Here is a 19447-nt window from a genome sequence, read left to right on the forward strand (position 1 = left end):
TCTCTCTCTCTCTCTCTCCCTTCCTCCCTTCCTCTTCCCTCTCCCTACCCTCTTGCAGCTTTTCCCTTCCTCCTCTTCTTCCTTTTCTTCTTATTCCTCATCTCTCACACTGTATTTTTTTTTCATTTTTAACTTCATATATAGGACCAATTCAGCAATGCATTCATGCTATAATTATAATTAGTATTTTTCCAAGATCACCACCATCACCATCTTCTCCCTAAATAAGAGTGTAAACTAACCCCTTGGCTCTCTTTTGGGTTGTGAATGAATAGAGGTCCTTTCACAGCTTCTTTCCTGTCTCTCAGGTTCTCAGCATCACATACTATACACCACAAAACTAGGTAAACCACCTCCTTCTTTGATAAAAATCAGGGATGTTCTGGTAAATGCCTAACAACCAGCTCTCTGAAAAATAAAATGTTCATGTGGCGTGTTTTTAAGTTTAATCTGAATTAACATTTTCATCATTACTTTTTCAAGTCCAAACAATCAACAAAACAATAAATAAAGCCTTGGTTTGTATCATTTCATGATTTCTGAAGTGTAAATGCTCACACTGAAAATTTAACAATTGGCTTTAACAAGTTTGAGATGACACCATCATACCTAGGCTAAAATCAAATTAATTTCATAAAGTTGCGGTTTGGCTTTTCAAACCCTCATAACCTGCCATCATTTTTGGAGACTGACTCAAATCCAGATCAGTCTCAAGGTCCTTTAAACCAGGAATTCAAGTTCATGTCAGATAATAACTCCTTCCCTTTTCTCCAACTGACCTCTTCCTAAAAGATCAGATCCAAATTGTAAAGGTTCGTCTTTAAACTAAGTCTTTGAAGCATGAGAGAAGCTATTTCATTTTGCCTGAGACACTATCATAGGGCATACTTTATGCTTATTGTCATGCAATGGAAAGAGAATAAAATTTGGAGTCTGAAGATGTGGGTTCATATTCAGACTTTGCTACTTAACTACCTGCATGACCTAATTAATTTTACCTCACTGTACTTCCATTCCCTCATTTGTAAACTGATGAGGGTGAACTAGTTGACCTCCAAAGTCTCATTCAACTTTCCATTTATAACCCTGAAAGGCAGTCCCCAAATGTGTCCATATATTCATCCATTCATTTACAGAGTAGTATTGAACTAGGCAAAATAAACAAATGGAAACCATTGCCCCTGTCCTAGAGTCACTGAAAAATCTAGTTTGGAGGGCAGAGGCACGATTAGTATACACAATTCTGAGAATACACAATTCTGCCTAGGGTATCTATGGTGAAGTACCTCTCCAATCAAGATATTAATCTGAGACACATCTGGATCTTCTGAAGAGTTCATCTGTAATAATGTCAAGGGAACAAAGTAGACTATCTTCTGGTTTCCTATTTTAACTCATTGCTAATTAAATGCTAAGTTCTGTTGTTTCTACACTGCTGAAGAATTCCAAGTGCTTTCAGGACTTTTTAAATTTCAGTGCCCTGGGGGAAAGTACCAGCTGCCCTGACCTAGTTAAACTCCACAGAGAAGCTCCAGAGCTCATTAAACTTTTTCCACTCAAGACCCCTACAATGCTTTTTAAACTGTGGATCATGATGAGGTTGAGACCTACAGTTTAAGAAATGCTGCTGAAACAACTAGAGAATCTTAGCAAGTAAATGGTGCTATAAAATTAGCTCTCCCCAAGGATTGAGAAATTCAAGGCCAGGGAAGAGGTGAACAATGAGGGAGGGCTCAGCTCTAATCTGATCATGAATGGTTTAGGACCAATGATCAAGTATATACTGGGCTGAAAGCCAAGCCATCTCTGACAGCAGAGGTAGAACTCCATTATAAAGAATAGAGCATATCTGAAATAAAAGATAGCATGATCATATATTTTAATGTGTATTCTAGAGCTGCATTTTGCTGCTGTTACTTTTAAGTGTCTCATTTCATGATGATAAAAACTTTTTGCAATATAAACAGACTGATTTCATAATCATTAGTTATCCAGGTTTCCAGCTTTGACGGAAAAATCTAGTCTTTGTCTTTCCCACAGGCAAAAAATGCTTTCTCCTATTTCTGTAGAAATATAAAAATCTTCCATCATTTTATGACTAACAAAAAGTGAAAAATGTTTATGTAAATTTTATGGGTACTTCCATAACATCCCAATAATCTATAGTTGTCCATATTTTATTCATACTGCCTTTTGTATTGAGGTACATATTTAATTCAGCAGCCAGATATAGCAAAATTTTATTTGGGTGGTTGGTTAAATATAGTATCACCAACACCTATTATATAAACCTTTATAATACAGTTTTCAGCCCTCCTTTCTGCCCCTACCCATGATAAAAACAAAAACAAAACTGAGGGTTGAGAATCAAGAGTTCTAACATCAGCTCTGCCATAGAAATTACAAGCTGCGTGACATGATAATTCATTCCCTTTTTTTCTGGGTCACAGATTACTTGTCTGTAAAATGGGATCATTTAGTGATCACTAAAATTCTATGATTCAAAATTGTTCTCCCCCTAGACATTCTGTGGCTTTTGATCTTCACTTAATAGCAGTGTACTGTTTGTCTTTGTTGAAGGGGGTATTAGGGCTGGGGAGGGTACAGTGGGAAGAAGAATGATGAAAAAAGCATGAATTTCTTTCAAAAGAATAAGATAGACTAGGAAAAAGGTGACTCAGGGCAATTCTGCTCATTTTGGGGGGGCAGTTCTGGTAAAAAATAGTTTGGTTGGGAAGGTTGAAGTTACTAGTTATAAATGAGAATAAAATTGGAGGTGAAAGGCTTGATACAGAAATTAACATTCGACTTTAAAGGACAACAAATTTCAAGTGGCATTTTGCTTTCCTGAGAACAATGGTTTCCTAATACCCTGAGCAGAATATTTCCTGGAGCAGAATAAATCATACTCACTGCTTCACAGGTAAATATTTATGTGTGGGGATAATATTTCCACAAAGCTAGGAGAAATGAAGTGGAAAATTAATTCGGAAGAGGAGAGCTGTATATTTTATATCATTTCCAATGAAAAACATTTTCTAAAAGACCTGTCTAATGCTCAGGGTTTGAGGAGGGACCCAGTTATGAAATAGCCATGAATGGTTATCCATCATGTCCAGGCTGTATATCAGTGGCCATTTGACTACCCTAGACTGATGCTGCTTATCTAGTGTGTTAGGACAGAGAGGGATCAGGGTATAGTGGGTAGCATCTTGAACTGAAAGCCAAGGAAACAGAGGTTCAAACCATTTCTCTCACACTTAGTAGGCTGGGGGAAGTTATTTAATTTCTGCAAAACTCAGTTTCTTCCTCTATAAAATGGGAAAATTGATCCTTGTAGTACCTACCCCACAGTGTTCATGTGAGGCTCAAATGAGATCATGTATGCACACTGCTTTGCAAGCTTTAAAGTGCATATGAAGGTCAATTGTTTTTATTAGGTTGCATGAGTTTCTTGATGCATTGAGGATGTTTTTGAAGACATAAACTGATGAAGAAAGTAATAAGCAGAACCAGAAGAATAATGTATCCAATAAAAAACAAACAACCTTGAAAACTATAAGTAATACAATGACCATTCATAATTCTGGAGAACCAGCAATGAAAGGTGCTACCCATTATAGAAAAGTGATGGTTTTAGGGTGCAGAATGAAGTATATATATATATATATATATATATATATATATATATATATATTTGCATACAGCCATTGAGAGAATTTGTTTCACTTGTCTATAAATATTCATTGTTTTTTTTTCTTTCTTCTTTTTTCCATTGGAGTGAGGAGTGGGAAGGAGAGAAAATAGATGTATGTTAATTTAAAAAAATAGGTGGAGAGTTCTACAGATGGGGAATATTGCATATACTTTCAGATGAAGTCACTATATTATTAGTTTTACTTAATTATTATGCTTTATCAAAAAAGACCTCTCAGAGTGGGAGTAGTGTATAAATGTTTGTAATGTAAAAACAAAAATAAATCAATAATTTTAAAAATAGAAAGTGTGTCATCAGGTTTCTCCCTTCACTGGAGGTTTTTATGCCTGGAATACTGCCCCCTTCTTCCCTCTACTATATACCCCACTTACTTGCCCTACTCAATCATGCTCTTTAGAACTGGTTTCATGCAAAGGTGGCCTTTAGTTCTTTTGACTTCTCACTATAACACCAGACAGACCATTAAGGGCACTTTCTGTGCATGCATGTACCTTTCTCTTATTTCTCTCCATTGAGGCAGCTGGGTGTCATAGTGGGTCGGTCAGAATGACCCGAGTTAAAATTCAGCTTCAAACATGCACTAATTGTGTGATCCTGGGCAAGTTTCCAAGGCTAGATTTGAATTCAGGTCCCCCTTACTCCTTGCTGCCCTACCTAGTAGCACTCTGCTTCTCAGTGGGTTGGCCACCATGTTTATCTCTGCCTCCCTCTGGATGTTTACTTGTTTTCTTTCTAGACCAAGATCTCTCCAAATCTTAAAAGTTCAGTCTATTTAGATCACAGGACTAAACTCATACTATTTGGAAGAAGGAAGACCATGGAAGGGAAGAGATATCAAGGGAAAAAAGAATGTAAAATGTGAGTGTTTCATAGGTAATGAAATATAACTGGATAAAACTGGGGGAAATCAAGCAAATCTATGGGGAATATCTTATCTTTTTTATCATGTAATTGAATCTTGTTCCACTTTGCCATACAATTTCATAGACCCAGATCTTCTAGGGTAAAGTCCTAATTATCTGATCATAGAAAGCAGACACTGTTTAGAGCCTATTTAATTCAAGAGAACAAGGCAAGCAGAACCATGAGAGGCAAAGGATAAGAAGGAGCTTAGTGAAGGATGGTGGCGTTCATTTCAAATGCAAGTCAAAAACAACCTTGAAGTCTAAGAGTAACACCGGAATTTCATCTTCCTTCTTCTCTAAGAGTAAATCAGTAAGACTATCAGAGTTAAACACTCTTTAAAAGACTAAAAGAATCTCTGTTTCTTTCAAAGCATTCTCCCTTTCTTCAAACCTTCTGTGAATTATATCATGGAAGATTTTTTTTCTCAAGTCCAGTGATACATTTTTCTCCTCTGTATTTCATACTGAATTCAGAAAATGTCAGAAAGAAAATCCTTTTCAGAGAAATAATTGATTTCCACTGGGTGATTGATTTAAGAGCTGTTAATCTAGGAAATATCCTACTGGAAGCCAGCAGAGGCTGACTCTCCACTGTGTCAAACTTTAAAGAAATACTTTTAATTTTGATGTGCTTTGAGCTCTGTGTGAGAGGAAACCAGGGTAATTGCAAGGTGTTGGGAGCTGTCAAGTTCTCCAATAAGAGATTTGCTATAAATATACTGTGTAGTTTAACCATATTGAAAACAATTGTTTACTTCTATCCTGAGAGCAAGCAAAGTGCTTAGCAGTTGTTTAATTAGGATTTTATACTTTTTAATCCCTTAACTAATCACTTTAGCTCATTTTATTTTATTTTTATAGAATACAAAGGAGTTTATCAGGAAAAAGAATATTTCCTACACAGCCTGCAGCAGACTTTATCAAGTCTTAAGACTTTGTACAAAATGCTCTTTGAAGCCATACTTTCTAGTGGAGGCATCATTGAAAAAGTTGTATTTTTTTAAGTTACATTGATATCCTTTGTTTTCTTATCACCTCTATTTCTAGATATATCCTCTCCCTCCTTATATAGAGTGTCATTCTTAGTAACAGGGAATGAGAGAGAGAGAGAGAGAGAGAGAGAGAGAGAGAGAGAGAGAGAGAGGAAAAGAAGTTCTGTAAATAAACCATTAAGCACCTTCTACATGCTGGACACTGTATTAAGCTCTAGAGACACAAGAACAGGCAAAAGACAGTCTCTGCCCTCAAAGAGCTTACAATCTAATGTAAAACTAACTGACAAATCAATTGTGTCTTATGGTAAAAATATATGCAGTATTCTATACCCCTATAGAACCAGCTAGGTGCTGTAGTAGTTAGAGGCAGGAAAACCTGAGTTCAAATATAACCTCAGATACTTACTAGCTGTGTGACCCTAGATAAGTCATTTAACCTCAATTTCTTCAACTGAAAAATAATAACACCTACCTCTTAGGGTTGTCATAAGCATCAAATGGGTAATAATTCTTAAGTGTTTAGCACAGTGCCTGGCACATAATAGGCCTAATACTACTTTCTTTATTTTCTTTCTTCTTTCTTTCCCTCTTCTTTTCTCCCTTTCTTTCCTTTTTTCTTTTCTTTCATTCTTTCTCTTTTTCTCTTCCTTTCTCCCTTCCTTCCTTCCTTCCTTCCTTCCTTTCTCTTCCTTCCTTCCTTCGTTCCTTCCTTCTTTCTTCCATCCTTCTTTCTATCTTTCTTCCCTTCCTTTCCAATTCACCCATCTCAGCAAAGGAGGAAGATGCATTTTTTCATCTCTTCATCAGGGTCAAGCTTGATCATTATAAACTAAATGACTTCAGTTTTCTAAAAAGGAGCATTTTAATTAACTTGAGCTGAGTTAAAGGCAAAGGGCCAAACACATGGAGGAGGGGATGGGGAGAGGAAGCTATAGCAGAGGCTAGAAGCCTTCTCTTAGGTAGAGCCTGCTCACACACATACCTACATACACACACATACACACGCATGCATGTATATTTGAATGATTTTAAAACAAAACATTTCTTTGAAAGTAATAAAACACTATCCAAATGTAATGTGTAATTGCTAATACATTTGATAATATCAGGGAATGGTATAGCCTGATCCATGGAGGCTAGCTGGTCTTGGGGGGAGATTTGTGCAGAATCCAAAGCAACTCTACCAAATCTAGATCTGTATTTGCACTAGGCCTGTAACTGTCTTTGACAATCTTGGGCTCCTCCTTTCTATTATCTCTTATACTGGATCATCCTGCCCCTTTAGCATGACCATAATCTAAGGCTCCATCCTTAGCTTTTCCCTGTACTCTCTGTCCCTGAGTGATCCCATCCGCTCCATGGGGTTCCATTATCATCTCTAACCAGATGATTCCCAAAACTTTGTATCCTGCAATATCTCATGAATTGCAATCCTTTGTTACCAACTGCCTGTTTAATGTTTTCACCTGGATGTTCCCTGAGCACCTCGGACTCAATATGAGCAAAACAGAGCTCATTATCTCTCCCCACCAAAATGTACCCATACTCCTTATTTCCATCTTTCTGATAAAAGCACCATCTTCTGAATTACTGGGGTTTATAGCCATGTTTGACTAGTCTATCTCCCTGTCCTTCCTTCTCTATTCATTTACCAAGACATGTTAATTGTACCTGCCACAGCATGTTATATTTGTCATGTCCTCTCCACTCACCTACTCTTGTTCAGATTTTTATCAGCATTTTCCTTGATTATTATAATAATAAAAAAATTAATATAATATAATAATTATTATAATAGCCTGCTAATTGATCTCCTTGCCTCCAGTTTCTTTCAACAGCAATACAGCTGCACACAGGTACCAAAATAATTTTCCTGAAACACAAGTCAAAAAATTCAGTAGTTCCTTTTTTGCCTCTAGGTTAAAAACTCTCCAGCCTGGTAGTTAAGGTTGTCATGGCAACAGTAGATCGAGCACTGGCTCTGGAGTCAGGAGAACCTGAGTGCAAATGTGACCTCAGACACTTACTAGCTGTGTGACCCTGGACAAGTCACTTAACCCTGTTTGCTTCAGTTTCCTCAACTGTAAAATGAGTTGAGGAAGGAAATGGCAAATCACTCCACTATCTTTGCCAAGAAAACCCCAAATGGAGTCACAAAGAGTTGGACACACCTGAAGAACAACAATAAAACAGACAAACAACCCTGGTCTGAACTTAACTTTCTTAACACAGTGCCTTGTACATAGTAGGAATTTAATAAATATTTATTAAATTGAATCAATGTTATTTTTAAAGCACTGACTTTGAATTTAGTTAGAAAAATTATGAGTACTTTCTCATTAAATTTTAACCTTGTTTTATTTTATTTTATTTAGCTTTATATTTTTAATGAAATAAAAAATTCTTGAAAAGTCAATAACATAGTATTCTTTAAGCTTCAAAAAGTTTTGAGGAAATGTAACCAAACCCTGACTGCTACTATGATCCTAACTTGAGTCATAGACTCTAGAATATTCTTTCTTGAAGAAAATAAAAAGTTAAATTAGCCCTTATCTCAGATTATTAGCATTTGAAGTGGGAATCAGTTTAAACTTGGGAATCTTAGGAGGTGCTCAGGCAATAAATGAATTGATAAGCAGAAAATCATGATTTAATAGCCATGAAGTGATAGCCTCTACTTACCCAGATCCTAATTCTTCCACTTCACCTAATTCTGTATAATTCTTATTAACATAACCCCCAACACTCTCCATATTGGATCCTTTCGGTGTGCCAGAGGACTTCCTCCTTTTCCTCTGTGTGTTTGGGTTAACATTATACCAATAGAGTAGCCCTTTTATTGTTTTTATCCTCATTATAATGTGCCCAACCAACCTTATTTTCTTTTTATCTATATCTTAAATAACGTCTTTTATGCTTTTTTCATACATGCAAGTTGTTGGCAAGAAGCTAGTCAGTTTATGTCCATTTTACATCTTTGTCATCTTAATTCTCCTAAGATCAGATTATTCTATGCTCTGTGACTAGATAGCATCACACAGCAGATGTTGGTGTATAAGAGATGAACTTGTATAGTAGGGAATGAATTGGAATCAGTGAAAGCATACCAGTCTAGGGCAATCTTTTCCTCTTGTTCATTTCAATCCTGCATTCAGTTCATAATGCTAACTGCACTATCTAAAATATCCCTATTGATGGAATAACTCAATGTGCAATACACAGGTAGATATCACAATCTGATCAAATGTATTTTTCATCCACTTTATTTTTACAATGTAGGTGATTGAATCAATCTTTTACTTTGAATTTCATTAAGATACTCTGTAATGTTCATTTAATCAAATTGATCAAATGACATCTGTTAATAAATATTGACTGGAACAGTTTAATGCATCTTTACTTTATTATATGTGTATTAATTATATTAGCAGAATTTATGTCTAGCTAAAATGAATGAGTGATTCAAAATCAAATGCTTTTCATTACTCATATTACTTTTCATTATTCTTCATTCAACAAACGTTCCAATAGGCATCATCATCATGTTGATTGTTTTATTCTCCACTCTATATGCCATCATAGTTTACTTTAACATTATTGATAACTGACATTGATTTTTTTTTGCTTTTTTTGCAGGGGGGAGGGCAGGGAAACTGGGGTTAAGTGACTTGCCCAATGTCACACGGCTAGTAAGTGTTAAGTCTCTGAGGCTGGATTTTAACTCAGGTCCTCCTGACTCCAGGGCCCGTCCTCTATTCACTAGCTGCCCCAAGGTCTTTAAGGTTTAAACATCACTATACATATATGATCTTATTTGATACTCACTACCTTATGAGGTAAATGATACAACTTTTACTATGCCTGTTTTACAGATGAGAAGACTGAGGTAAGGATAAGTTATATGACTTGCCAACGTTTATGAATTGTGTTGCTATTATTTGTCCTTCATTTTTCAAAGGGGACCAATGACATGAGGATGATGTCTTGAGTTGCTCATAAATTGGATTTAAGAGAGGCAGAGTTGTGCAAAGTCATCAGCCTCAGAGTTATCAAAGTCACCAGTGGGAAGACATAAGTTAAGACCATGCAATGGATGACCTTTCCAATAGAGTGGTAAAAGAGACTGCAAGAGATGGCCCTTCCTAAAGGAAAATATGCTGAAGAATGATTAGCACTTGTTAGAATTAAAAGTATGGACTGGTCCTTCTTAAAAGTTTGTTTTTTTTTTAAAGTAGAAGATGGGATAGCAGCTTAAAGGAACAGTATCAGATTTAAAGAAAGACTATTTTAAGAAGTCTGAACAATTTTGGAAGCACAGGGAAAGGAGCCAGGGAAGATTAAAACATGCCATGTAAGAGAAAATTACTAGAGGCGGCTAGGTGGTGCAATGAATAGAGCACCAGCCCTGAAGTCAAGAGGGCCTGAGTTCAAACCTGACCTCAGACTCTTAACACACACACACACACACACACACACACACACACACACAAAGTAGCTGTGTGACCTTAGGCAAGTCACTTAACCCCAATTGCTCTACCTTCCCCCTCCAAAAAATAAAAATAAAAGAGAAGATTACTAATTGATGAAATAAGTTCCCAGAGTTGGAAAATAATGGGATCAAGGGCAGAGATAGATTCAAATTGACAAGGAAAAAGTTTCCATCCTTAAAGGTAAAGTTCAAATCCTACCTCCTCTGAAAGATGTCAAACTTTAGAGATGTCAAATTTCAACATCTATAAATGGAGATACCTACATGCTATGAGGAAAATTCTTTGTAAACCACAAAAAGGTAAATAAATGTAAGCTTTATTATTCTTAACTCATGATCTCTTTTCTATAATCTCAAATTGACAAAATGTCATTAATCTAGTAAGCATCAAAGAAGTGATTTGAACCCAGGTCCCCTGTATGCTTTCTACTACCCAGTACTCCCTAGTAGAAGTTGCATATGTTAGAGGAAACAAAAATCTCATCATTTACTATCAGATAACAATTTTAGTCCATTAATAAAATTTACTAATAGCTGCTTATACCCAACCAAGAAGAATTCTGTTTTCAGCAAAGAAGGTCTCTCCTCTAATTAACCTAATAGGTTTTAAAAGATGACCTGCTTGCATGGCTTGCTCTCCACTAAAGCTCTTTTTAAGAACTCCACTCAGGGAATTTAAAGTTTAGCTGTCAGCCTCCTATATGGTCTCTTACCACTTGAGCTGTCCTCCCACCAACATATCATCTGATTGCAATCCTAGTGAGAGATTCAGTAAATGCTTAGCACCAAATTGGAACAGGAGTAGGGGATGAAAAAGCTTCACAAGGTCCCAGGGACCTGCCAGTCCCCAACATATGAAGAAATATCACTGTTTCTGAGCTTTACAGCAGTGACTTATCATGTCCCCTCTTCACCCCCCTCCCTATGCTGCTTCCCATTCAAGTAAAAATACGTAAAGCTGAGTGATTGAAAACTTTGTAAAACAATGGGAACAAAATAAGTTTTGAACAGATACTGCTTTCTTGTGGTTACAAAAACTGGTTCTTTCTCCTTCCTTCTCCATTGGGCAAAAATCATGTGAAGCTCACCTCAAGGCTTTTCTTTGCTCACAGTCTTCATTAAAAGGGGATTTGTTTGTATTTTTCAAAAAATAAACTGAAACTATCTTAGGAATCATCCTAGAGCCAGAGCACACTTTTAGCTCTCCTATTTGTTTGAGGATATATTTGTGTACTTGCACAGCTGGCCAGCTCCTGGCCATTTGTGCCTTTTGAGTGATTCAAGGCCATAAAACCATGATCATATCTGAGAAAGGTTCAGTAATTCCACAAAAAAAACAAACACACTTTTCCATACTCATTTAAAACTTTTCCAATCAAATTCTTCAATTTATCACCAGTTGGGTAAACATATGCTATCTTCATAAGCAATTAGCATTAAAAAAAATCAACGTTTCAGAATTTCAAAGTGCTTCTGTAGTTACCCAGTCAACAAGTATCCCAAAACTCATAGTGAGTTTTGACACTGAAAATCTAGTGTGGTGGGGTTTCTTAATCTGAAGTCTATGACCTTTTTTAAAAAAATATTTTGATAGTTCTGTTTCAATATAACTGGTCTACTTTGCATTCCTAAATATTTTATTTTATTCACTTAACATTGTTCTGAGAAGGGTCTCTAGTCTTCATCAGACAATAATCAAGATTTTAAAATTTGACCTAGTGATATACAGTTTCCACATTGCTTATTCTTTTATAGCTGTACAGCTAGGTGGTGCAGTGGATAAAATGCTGTGCTGGACCTGGAATCAGGAAGACTCATCTTCTTGAGTTCAAATCTGGCCTCAAACCCTTACTAACTGTGTGATCCTGGGCAAGTCACTTAACCTTTTTTGCCTTGGTTTCCTCTTCTGTAAAGAGAGGCTGGAAAAGAAAATTATAAACCACTCCAGTAACTTTACCTGGAAAACCCCAAATGGGATCAGAAAGCGCAAAATTTTTGGAAAGGCATTGACAAAATGGAGCATGTCAAGATGGGGAAGGCCAGGATGATGAGGGAAATGGAGACTGCACTATCTGAGAAATAAATGAAGAAACTGAAGATGTTTAACCTGGAGAAGAGAAGACTTAGCTGTCTTCAAGTATTCACAAGTTGTCATGGGAATAAACTTGTTCCATTTGGTCACAGAGGACAGAATAAGGAATGACAGGTGGGAGTTGCAGAGAGACAGATTTGTTCATTTTAGAAGAACATTGTTAATTAGATCCAATCCAAGGAGCATTTCTTAAGTACTGACTGTATGCAAGGTGTTTTTCTGAATGCTAGAGAGGCAAAGCCAAAATGAAGTGCTGGAGATATAAAAAGGAGTAATTCTTGGTCTCTGTCTTCATAATGTAGTTACCGTGACATTGAAAGAAATATTTAACAGACTAGGGCCCAGGAAAGAGGCTGGGTTTCTCCACTACAGACTTTTCTCCAGGTTAACATGTTACCATCACATGACACATTCTTGACTTACCTATCCATACTATTCTGAAGTTCACCTCTATCTTTTCATTAAGGATATTCTAATTTTGTTGTTTTTCAATCGTTTTAGTCATATCTGACTCTTCATGACTCCATTTGGGGTTTTCTTGGCACAGATACTGTAGTGGTTTGCCATTTTCTTCTACAGCTCATTTTACAGATGAGACAGCTGAGGTAAACAGGGTTAAGTGACTTGCCCAGGGTCATACAGTTAAATAAGTGTCTGATGCTGGATTTGAACTCTAGGTTTCTGACTACAAGTCCAGAGCTCTATCTACCACACCACCTAGGTGCCCTTACTCATAAAGACATTATCAAATGTCTTTCTAAAATGCAGGTACTTTTCCCTAGCTCTATTAGCTATTACTCTGTCACAAAAGGAAATGGGTTTTTGTCTGACATGATTTGTTCTTAATGAACCTGTCAGTTCCAATGATTAGCTCTCCACACAAATGCTCAGAAATTCTCTCCTTAATTATCTAATTTAAGAATTTATTGGGGTGGCTAGGTGGTCCAGTGAATAGATTTTTTTTGTGGGGACAAGGACATATCTATTTGTCTGCAGAGGATGATACATTAATTCCCCCCTTCAAAGGGCATGGCAGAAGAGTTAGGTAAACAAAGGCAAGGTAATAGAAGTCCATGATTCAGTCAAACAGAACCTCACTTCTTCTTGGGTTCCTTGCAGGCCACAACATACCTCTGGGCCACATTGAGGGGAGGAGAGCAGCCATCTGCACAGGAGATGTCTTCAAACTGGACAGAGTAGTCTTCCTGGGGCTGCTGTGGGGGAGTGTGAATCAAAGCCCAGTAGAAACAGGTGGTGTGGGGGTACAACGCCAGAACAAGCTGATCCTTCTGGAATAAAGCTTCAGGGTCTGTCTCAGGATTGGCCTTCCATTGTGCCAATGGCTTTGGCTCAAGGTGTGTTTCTCTTTGCCTTCCTCATCAGTGCCATTCACCTTATACTTATTGGTGGCATGACTATAACTGACCACTTCTGCCAGAATCCACTGCTCATCCCCATCCACAGCTTTTACTAGAGCAGCCACCTTATGGCCTGGCTTGGCTACATAGTCCCCTGAAGCTGGAATGGCCCCGCACAGGTGTGGAGGCTTGTCCCCAGGTCTCAATCCACAGGGGCAATGTCATGGATGACTGTTGTAACAAAATCATCAGTACCCCTCGGCACATGGTTTTCTGTGGAGGTTCTGAGACCTGAGTTCAAATCCAGCCTCAGACACTTAACACAAAAACTAGCCGTGTGACCTTGGGCAAGTCACTTAACCCCAATTGCCCTCCAAAAAGCACAAAAAAAAAGAAGAAGAATTTATCACGAAACTACAGTGTTTGCCAACCTGTATATAATTTGAAGCATATACCTACTTCCTCTTCCTATTTTGGAATTTGGGACAATGTGTGCCCATCTTTAATCTTATGTTCCACAGTTCCTCAGAGATCTCCAAAAAGAGAAGTCCAGTAATCCAAGTTAACATAGCTAGCTAGCATTTGTATAGCACTTTAAGGATTACAAAGTGCGTTACAACTATTATCTCATTTGATCTTGACAACAACCCTGTGAGATAGGTGTCATTATTATTTTTATATTTTATTTTTTCCCAATCACATGTAAAAAAAAAATTTAACATTCTCTTTTCAAATGTTCAATTCCAAACTCTCTCCCTCTCTTCCCTCCCTCTCATTAAGAAGGCAAGCAATTTGACATAGGTTATACACATGTAGTCATGAAAAACACATTTCCACCTAAGTCATGCTGTGAAAGAAAATACAAACAAAAAAAAGAAAAAGAAAGAAAGAAAGAAAAGAAAAAGTATCTTGAATCTGCATTTAGGTTCCACAAGTTTTTTCTCTGGAGGTGGGGAGCACCTTTCATCATAAGTCCTTTAGACTTGTCTTGGATTATTGTATTGCTGAGAAGAGCTAAATTATTTATAGCAGATCATTATACAATATTGCTGTTACAGTATACAATGTTCTGCTGGTTCTGCTTTTTTCACTTTGCATCAGTTCATGTAAGTCTTTCCAGGTTTTTCTGAGAGCACCCTGCTGATTATTTCTTATAGCATAGTAGTATTTCATCACAATCCTATACAATAACTTGTTCAGTCATTCCTAAGTTGATGGACATCCCCTCAATTTCCAATTCTTTGCCACAGCTAACAGAGCTGCTATAAATATTTTTGTACACATAAATCCTTTTATTTTGTTTTTTATCTCTTTGGGCTATAGACTTAGTAGTGATATTGCTTGGTCAAAGGTTATGCACAGTCTTATACCACTTTGGGCATTGTTCCAAATTGCTCTGCAGAATGGTTGAATCAGTATACAACTTCACCAATAGTGCATTAGTGTTTTAATTTCCCCATATCTCTTCCAAACTTGTCATTTTGCTTTTCTGTCATATTAGCCAAACTGATAGGTGTGTGTGTGTGTGTGTGTGTGTGTGTGTGTGTGTGTGTGGTAGGTCAGAGTTGTTTTAATTTGCATTTCTCTAATCAATAGCAATTTAGAGCATTTTTTCATATGACTATAAATAACTGATTTCTTTGTCTGAAAATGGCCAGTTCATGTCCTTTGACCATTTATCAACTAAGGAATAACTCTTATTTCTACAAAATTGGCTCAGTTTTCTATATATTTGAGAAATAAGGTCTTTATCAGAGAAACTTGCTGTAAATATTTTTCATAGTAATAAATGTCAACTATGTATTTCCCTCCATCCTGTTTTCCCCTACTCTCTCTCTTTTCACCCTGTCCATTCTCAAAAGTGTTTTGCTTCTGACTTTTTCTGCCCTCAATCTGCCTTCCCTTCTAGCAGACACCCCTTCCTCTCTCTTATCCCCTTCCCTTCTGACTTTCCTGTATGGCAGAATAGATTTCTACACCCATTTAAGCGTATATGCTATTCCCTTGGAGCCTATTGTTATGAGAGTAAGGTTCATGTGCTACCCATACCCTTCCACCATCTTGCCTTCCACTGTAAAATCTCTTTCAGGCATCTTTTATGTCAGATAATTTATCCCACTGATAGGTGTTATTATTAATCCCTACTTTACAGATGAAGAAATTTAGGCAGACACAGATTAAATGACTTGCCCAAGGTCACACAGTTAGTAAGTATCTAAGGCTAAACTTGAACTCATTTCTTCCTGACATTAGATCTATCCTACAATATACCACCTAATAATGTTAGCTTGGGATTCTGATAGTATGACTAGGTCTTTGTAGGAAAAAAAATACAAATTTATTCAAATGAGGGAAGCAATATGATTGAGTATAGGAAGAGTCAAATGCCTAGTGGTCTTACCCATATAGCAAAAAGCAATCTAGAGCCCCCACTTACCCAGTGTATATTTCTGTCTCATCATTAGGTGCTGACCACACCCAACTAACAAGGCTAGTCTTAACACAGAATGGGTGAGAAGGGAAGCTAACAGCCTCCATTTAGCTCTGGGTCTCCAAAGTCTTGACTACCCCTAAAGAAACTGTGAACCAGACAACCCTCCCAGTGCTAGTGGGTCTGACCAGAGACTCCCAAAGAACAATTTCAGAGGGGTGGTGAAAACAATCAGTTTATATAAGAGCGAGAGTCTCCTCCAGCTCTGAAATTCCATGACTCAATATGAAAATCAGGTCAGTGTGTGTATAGAAAAGAAAGGGCAGAGCACATATGTTTGAAGGATGCTAGAGTTAGAACTAAAATGAGATAATAGATGGAGAAGTGCTCTGAAAAGCTGAAAGCTTGTTTAGGAGGTTTATGGTAAATGCAAAGTGTGATAGCTATTATCATTATATCATATTTTAAATATCATTATCACAGCATCACCAACACATTTCTCCTGGTTTGTCTAAGATAATTAAGAGCTACTATCACTTGGGTCTGATGTACACACACACACACACACACACACGCATGCACGCACACTTCTCTACAAAACACCTGCCCCCTGCCCTGATGAGCTGACTCCAGGCACTATTAAGAGTCTAAGTTGACATATGCATTATACCAGGGGTGGAGAACCTGTGTCTTCGAGGCCACATGTGGCCCTCTAGGTCCTCAAGTGTGTCCCTTTGACTGAATCCAAACAAATCTCAAATGGGATTTTTCTGTGAAGTTTGAATTCAGTGAAAGGACAGCACTTGAGGACCTAGAGGGCCACATGTGGCCTTGAGGCCACAGGTTTCCCACCCCTGCACTATACCTACATTCTGCACCCATCTAGTAGGCAAAGTTTACACCATAACCAGCCCTAAAGCTTCCCTTGAATACTCCCAGTAGCTACTAAAACCCTATCCCCATCTCATCACTAGCCCCCACTAGTAGTCTTCAAGGTCTTCCCTTCCACCCACAGGTAGGCCATGCCAGGTTTTGAGATAGTCTACATTTAACACATTGAACTTCAGCACAGAACACCTTCTGTCCCTTTTTAGGAATAGCTTTTGATAGATAGCTCATGTGCCAAATTCAGAAACTGCTGCCAAATACTGATGACAGTGCCAACTGACAGTTATAGTAAAGGAAAGAGGTCTGAAGGGAAAAGTAGCAGGCACCGAACGCTTCTGAAAAAGTATCAAATGAGAGAACATCTGTAAAGTGTTTTGCAAACCTTAAAATGCTGTGTAATACTATTTATCATCATCATTAGTATTATAAGCAGAAAGGTCCAACAAAATATATATCTCAAAGGAATCTTACAAAGAAGGCATTACTAGAAACATATCAATAATAAGATGCTTTAAATTTAGTAAAGTACTTAAATATTTCATTTTATCCTTACAATGAGGGAAACTAGGTGGCACAGTGGATAGAACCCTGGAAAAATTCATCTTCCGAGTTCAAATCTGGCCTCAGACACTTACAAGCTCTGTGACTGTGGGTAAGCCACTTGACCTTGTTTGCCTTCATTCCTCATCTGTTAAATGAGCTGGAGAAGGAAATGACAAACCACTCCAGCATCTTTGCAAAGAAAATCCCAAATAGGGTCATGAATATGAAACAACTAAACAACAACAATCCTTACAATGACCCTTGGGAGATAGTTACTATTATCTACATTTTATAGATGTGGAAACTGAGGCAAACAGGTTAAATGATTTGTCCAAGGTTGCATCGCTATTGGTATGTCTGAGCCAGATTTGGACTCCAATACTTCTGAGACTAGGTCTAATACTCTGTCCATTGTGTCACCTAGCTATTTGTATTGTGCCTGCCAATCATCTTTACATTACCCTTTGGGTCACTTGCAACTTTGATTCTTCAGAGATGATAGTGTCCCAATATTCCGCCCACTGATTCTCATAAGGGCATCAAAGCCTGATTGGGCAACCACAAAGCATCAGGAGTAGAACATTTGCATTTAAAAGATGGGATTTTGTATCAAAAAGCAACTTGGGGTACTTAAAAGCACTATGATTTCCAAGGTATGTTTTAGTCTGCTTTCCCCCTTTTATTCAATTCAGTTGTTGTTCAGTCATTTCAGTCTTGCCTGACTCTTCATGACCCCATTTAGGGTTTTCTTGGCAAAGATAGTGGAGTGGTTTGTCTTTTTCTTCTCCAGGTCATTTTATAGATGAAAAAACTAAAGCAAACATGGTTAAGTGACTTGCCCTGGGTCACACAGCTAGTAAGTGACTGAGGTCAGATTTGAATCAGGACGGTGTTTTCCTACTCCAAGCCTATCCGTTGTACCACCTAGCTGCCTACTATTCAATTCCAGGTTGAGCTTATGTAGCAGCAAGCACCCCAAGCGTCCTCAGGGTTTGCTGCCCATACAGGTTCTTGGATCTGCTTTGATAAAGGAAAGCAACTCAAAATGGGTTAACAAGCTTACTTTAATCAGTCAGACATATATCATTTACCTTGTTCAGGGGAAAAAGGTCAGCACCCCGAACTTCAAAGCATATAGGCAGAATTATCAAGACAGAAACAGATCAAGTAGACAGATTTCCAAACTGTCCAACCATTACATCCATACCCAGTCAACATCTGGGCTTCCACATCTGGGTTTTTCAAAGCCAGGGGACTCTCAACAACGGCTTCCCAGAATTCAGATCAAATCACAGAACACTTCTCAAAGTGAGTCCCAAAACAAAGCTACACATCAGGGCTTATATAGCCTTCTCCTGGCTCAGAGAATGTAACAACCTTATTGACTCACTGGCCAATCAAGAAGTATCTACTGAAAAACAAGCCTCCCTCCCCAGGCTTCAGGTGCACTTTAGCCTAGGGGCAGGGAAGATCTTCCAAATTTGCATTCCCATTACAGCTTATTGTCCATCTGCAATGCCTGATCCAAATATATGATGATGTATTCCATAGAGGTGTCATCTAATTACATGTCATAGTCTGAATGGCATCTTTCATCCACTTTGTTTTTATTATATAGGTTGTTAAGCTCATATCTTTTGAATAGTCATTGCTCTCATGGATGAGACTTTATAATTTTTGAGTACTTAACAGAATCAGTACTCTGTCATATACAAACAGGAGGAACTGGAAGACCTTACCATCTCTAAGGAACCCATCTTCCATTTAGCTTACTAACATTTCTCCATGATAATAGCAAACACATTTGATAAGCTCCCATCTACCTACTTGGTACACACCACTTATGTTAAACCTTGATTACTATTAATAATCAGATCACTGAGAAGGTTATCTTTGTCTTTATTCTTTTTAGAGAATGAAATAAGCTCTTAGCATACATGAGAGACTCCTTTCTGGAGGCAAGATTTTAAGGCTGTAATTTATTCAACTGCGATAAAGATTTTGTTTGGTTTTGGTTTTCATAATCTA

At 37.6% G+C, this 19447-nt stretch overlaps 1 protein-coding gene and 1 pseudogene across 1 annotated transcript in view; one reads left to right on the forward strand and one right to left on the reverse strand.

Annotated features, from left to right (window-relative positions):
- Positions 1–19447, forward strand: part of HTR1E (5-hydroxytryptamine receptor 1E) — a 90982-nt gene that overhangs the window by 52554 nt on the left and 18981 nt on the right. The gene's annotated exons all lie outside the window — the stretch shown is intronic.
- On the reverse strand, positions 13294–19176 carry LOC138143869 (SAGA-associated factor 29 pseudogene; annotated as a pseudogene).

This window comes from Petaurus breviceps, unplaced genomic scaffold, assembly GCF_028583685.1.
Source record: "Petaurus breviceps papuanus isolate PSGF00001 unplaced genomic scaffold, PetGlider_PUasm1.0 90667, whole genome shotgun sequence".
In the NCBI taxonomy this organism is placed as follows: domain Eukaryota; kingdom Metazoa; phylum Chordata; class Mammalia; order Diprotodontia; family Petauridae; genus Petaurus; species Petaurus breviceps.